At 36.0% G+C, this 4,921-nt stretch overlaps 1 long non-coding RNA gene across 1 annotated transcript; it reads left to right on the forward strand.

Annotated features, from left to right (window-relative positions):
* Positions 1-455: 455 nt before the first annotated feature.
* LOC102211185 (uncharacterized) lies at positions 456-1,526 on the forward strand. The gene is made up of 4 exons (XR_312268.2): positions 456-510; positions 661-750; positions 834-859; positions 1,467-1,526. It is a non-coding gene; the product is annotated as an uncharacterized LOC102211185 (long non-coding RNA).
* Positions 1,527-4,921: the final 3,395 nt, after the last annotated feature.

The raw sequence follows: 4,921 nt of genomic DNA on the forward strand, positions 1-4,921 counted from the left end.
TTTTTTTTTTTTAAATGTTTTTTCTTGGAATCTTCACCAGTGACTGAACAGAAGAACACTGATCAAGTGACTTTAAACTGCTCTGTGTGGACATATAAACGGTGTAAACACAAAGTGAGGTGGATCCATGACAGTGGAGGTCTGAATAGAGATTACTCAAACATAAAAACATTACAGTCGCCCTGCTCTGCTGCTGTTACTTTTATAAAGTCATCATACAGTCACATATCTAACTCTGACTTTAAGTGTAACGTAACAACAGAAGAAAACAAAGAGCAGCTTTTTACCTTCAGGCCTCAGTCATCAGGTAAGAAACCAGGAGAGATTCGGTTGAGAAAATTACTTTCAACTGATGTGAGGAAAGAACTTTTAATTAGCTGAATTTGATCTTTTGTTTGAATGAAGATACAGTAACATCAGCAACAACAACAACAACAAGAAAAGTAACAACAACAAGAACAACAAGGACAACAAGGACAACAAGAACAAAATCACAGACTGATGACCCAGGTGAGTTTTCTTTTTTTTCTTTTTTTTGGAGGGGGGTTCAAAGCAATGATTGAATAGTTTTTTGTTAAGTCACATGCATGTTATATTTGCAACTTTTCTACCTCTTAGACATTGAACAGTAAATGAAATGCTTCAGATATTTGTGTTCAGGTGCAGCTCTGGTGTGGCCGTACATCCTCGTGGCTGTCATTTCAGCAGCACTTTTAATCTTTGCTGTGAAACTGATTGTACTGAAGAGAGGTGAGAGAAAATCCCACATTAAATATTAAAGCTGAATCTTCTCTGTGGTCAAGTGTGTAATCCTGTTTTTCTTTTCTTTTCAGGGACCAAAACACAAGCCAATGAAAATGTGAGTTTAAAAATAATCTTTACTAAACATTTTAATTCTAGATCAGAAGTGATGCAGTGGTTGGTGCAGCAAAAGATCAAGAAAAGAAAAAAAGAGGGTGCAAAATTCATTTTTGCTTTGATTTTATAATTATTAACTCCAAAAATGACATCAGCCTATGTGCAAAGTCCTTTCTGATCACAAAAAAGACCCTATGGTACTGGTAGTTGGACTTTTGTGTTGCATTTTATGTGTTTTATATCATTATCTATCTATGATTGTTGCAGATGTTTAAACACTCAAAAGTAACTGGAAGTTGCACTGATGTAATGCATATATTTATTCAGGCTTGACTTCAAATCCTTCAGTCATTTAGAAAATAATAAGGTCAAACTCACAACTTCTGCTGTTTGAATTTGTTCTTCAACATTATAAAACTAACTTTACAACATGAGACTGTGCAAGAGATAGATTTCAAACTGAAGGGAAGTGAACCGCTGCTGTCAAACTAAGCCAAAAGAAGTGGTAACACATTTTGAGCGATAACATGACATCGTTGGCAGAGACGGGTCAGTGTAGATCCTCCTGCATCTCAGAGAGCAGTAATCATGTTTTCTTTACTGTGTAGGCGGATCATGAAGATGGTGTTTCCTACATCTCCATCAGCTACACCAACAAGGCTAACAGTGAAAATAAAGTAATGCATATGATATGTTTCCGGCTTCATCAGTGCATTAGTAAATGATGTTTTCACTGTGTTGTGTTACATGTGGTGAAACATCCTGTGGTCTGTGTGCTTCCAGGTTCGGGATAAATGTGAGAGTGATGAGACAGTTACCTACTCCACTGTGAAAGCTTCCTCCACAGATCCCAGCAGCCTCTATGCTACCATAGAGTAAACAAAAAGGAAACTTAATCATCAGGTCATTGCTTCTGTGAAAAAGCTTCGTCCCTATAAGAATTATCGGTTTGCTCAGTTTAAAAGGAGGAAGCAGTTGTGTGAGTGCTTAAAAAGCAGAATTTGTGACACATTTTGTTTTGTAACATTTGAAAGGCTTTCAGTTTTATTTTATCTTTTGTTCAAAGTTTTGAAATGATCTACATAGATGCGTTTATTTTGCTATTTGCCTGTAAATTTTCTAAAACTGCAGTAATTTATAAGTTTAGTTTCATTTTTTCCATAAACAATTATTCAAACATTTGTGTCTCATTACTCTAAGCATCAAAAGCAGGATTAAATGGAATCAGGCATCAGAGTGGGAGGATATGTCTTTACCTGTATGAAAAACACAATTTTACATGAATGAATGAGAAAGTTTTATTATGTTGGTTGCATTTCTCTACTGACAACAAACCTTCCCTCTGGTGAGCAGGTTTTTTCACAAAGGGCTTAAACTTATCTAAATGAAGAAAGTCAGTTCAAGACACCTGAGATTGATCATAAATCAGGACACATACATATGAGAGTTAAAGTGAAAGGAGACAAGATCCACTGCAAGTTTAGAATATCTAAAGGACACACAGGCTACACACACAGTGACATTAAACTGCTCTGTGTCCACATATGAAGAATACAAATACACTGTGAAATGACTATATAACAATGACAATGGCGTGTGGATATCACAGTCTACCTGCTCAGCTAGTGTGACCTTTACAACATCTGATCATATTTACAAATCCAACAATTGTTGGAGATTTTGAAGTGCAAAGTGACACATGGTGGAAAAGGTGGACGGTGGATGTTTTTCCCATTGACTGACTTGGTGAGTGGCCCAAAAAAGTAAATAACAGCACAGGTCAGTGTTGAACAGATTTAAGCACCTGCTCCGATCAAAGTTTAGTGTTGGATTATTTAGACCTTGATCAGATCAATAACATTGAACAAATACATTTATTTCATTACATGACAAGCTTATTGTCATCTGTGAAGTCAGTGAAAACAGTTGTTCAGTAAAGTTACAGTCATGACCACAACCATACCCAAGTATATTACTTTAACCAGGACTAATGAACTTTCCCTGAACCTGAACCTTGGACCTTAGGTGTTTTTTTTAACCACAAGGGTGTATAGACAAAATACAACAATAGGAAACCCAACAACAGTGTTTTCAGTTTGGAATTATATTGGATATTATATTATTTAGATTTATATATTATATTTTCTATTATATTTTCTGTTCTGTCTTTTTTGGATTGTTCTCTTTTATTTACAGTTTTATTTTTGTTGCCTGCACTTTCTAATAAATTTCACTTCCTTTGTATTTGCCTCCTTGATTAGTCGCAGCAGTGTTTGTTTTCCCATCTAGTTTACCTTCCTTCATTTCCTGTTGTGTATTTAAACACACGTTGCTATTGGAGTGTATACTTGCTTAATCGATTAGTTGCGGCAGTGCTTGTTTCCCTTTCATTTCCTGTGGGTGTGACCACTCATTCTGTTCGATGCTTACTGTCTGTCTGCTTATGAGATTTCCTGTTGTATATTCAGCTTTGTTTGATGGATATTGTTATCTGGTCCCTGTTGGTTTTTTCCTTGCCCCAATAAAAGTTTGGCTTTTGTTTTGGATACACACTTTTCAATCAACATCACTGTTTTGTTATTAGTTTTATGTCTACTGGAGTGTATAATGGAAGATGTTAGGCTGAAGTTCCCCATGTAACAACCAGTTTCATTTATTTTTGTAACAATTACTGTTGTCCAGAAGGGGGTGCTGTATAATAATTGCAAGAAACTAAGCTACCAAATAGACACATACACTAACTGGTTTAAAAAAAAATACAATAGAAAATGAAGAACTTTTTTTTTCATATTTTATTTTTTCATAAATGAGTGTTCTTTATGTAAATAAGACGCCTGTGATGTTTCTTTAAGCAAAGCAAATTAAAATTGTTGCAGTCCAAAAAATTAAAAAATAAACATCCAAATTCAAACTCTCTCTGCTTAAGTATGTCATTAATCTGCACTCTGAAAAGTAATGGTGACATTTCTACTTCTCTGGCATATTCTCAGTAGATCTTTCTCTTTCCTTTACTGTCAGAGACGGAGATGAGGTCACTTTGGAGTAAAGGAAAACAAAGGAACAAAGGAAGCAAAACCCAAGACAATGCACACATGGAACATGTTGTGGAGGTTTTCCATTTAAATAAAGCCTGCAGACGAGCACTGAGCGGTAGCTAACATTCTTTAATCCAAACACACAAAGAACAGAAAACCAAGCTTGTGGAGAGCCTACATGACCGCTGGGCAGGTCAGCAGAGTCTCACTGAGCCTAGCATGTCTCTCAGTTAAATACCTTCTTCAGGAACAAAAGGCAGTACACAGCTGTTTCACACATTAAGGTTCACACTCCCTTGTGGAGTGGTCTGCTTCCCCCAACTTCCTTATAACACCTCCACCATTTGTCTTACAGTATGGGTGTCAGACATGTTAAAATCCAGTGGCACCAAGGCATTATACAATAAAATAATGTGAATAATACATAAGTAAAAGAAATTCCTATACAAACACATGCTCAACAAAATAAGACAGGAAATGAGAAAGCTAAACAGGGGTGCTAGTTTCAGTCATTATGCAAATCCAGTGTTATAAGGATGGGGAAAGGATGAGACTAAAGCAGTCACTTGAATGAGTGGCACTGAAAATGTGAAAACCTGCCACTGCATCTACATGAACAGAACTAGCTTTTACACTAAGGGAGGAATAAAGCCAAAGCAACTAGGACCTGAGAACTAAATAAAATTTTTTAGGTTGCAAGAAAGTAAAGCAATCTAAAATACAAAATATTCCCACTTATGTTTATTCTGGTCATTGGTGGATAACATCTCCCCCGCTCTGCTGCTGCTCATTAAAAATGAATTAAACAAGGTAAATCATTAAGAGCAAAGTCTTGCTTACCATCACCAACATGGATTCTGTTAAACACTGAACAAGCAATATGAGTTTGCACAAGACAATTGGTACAAATACATACTTTGATATATGGCAGTGGACAGGAAGTGTGCTGTGGCTTTAGTGGAGATAAAACTCTACAACACATTATTTAATATCCTATAAAATTACTCTTATTTACCTCCACCAAAATT

This window comes from Pundamilia nyererei, unplaced genomic scaffold (genome assembly GCF_000239375.1).
Source record: "Pundamilia nyererei isolate P.nyererei 1_Seehausen unplaced genomic scaffold, PunNye1.0 scaffold00332, whole genome shotgun sequence".
Lineage (NCBI taxonomy): Eukaryota > Metazoa > Chordata > Actinopteri > Cichliformes > Cichlidae > Pundamilia > Pundamilia nyererei.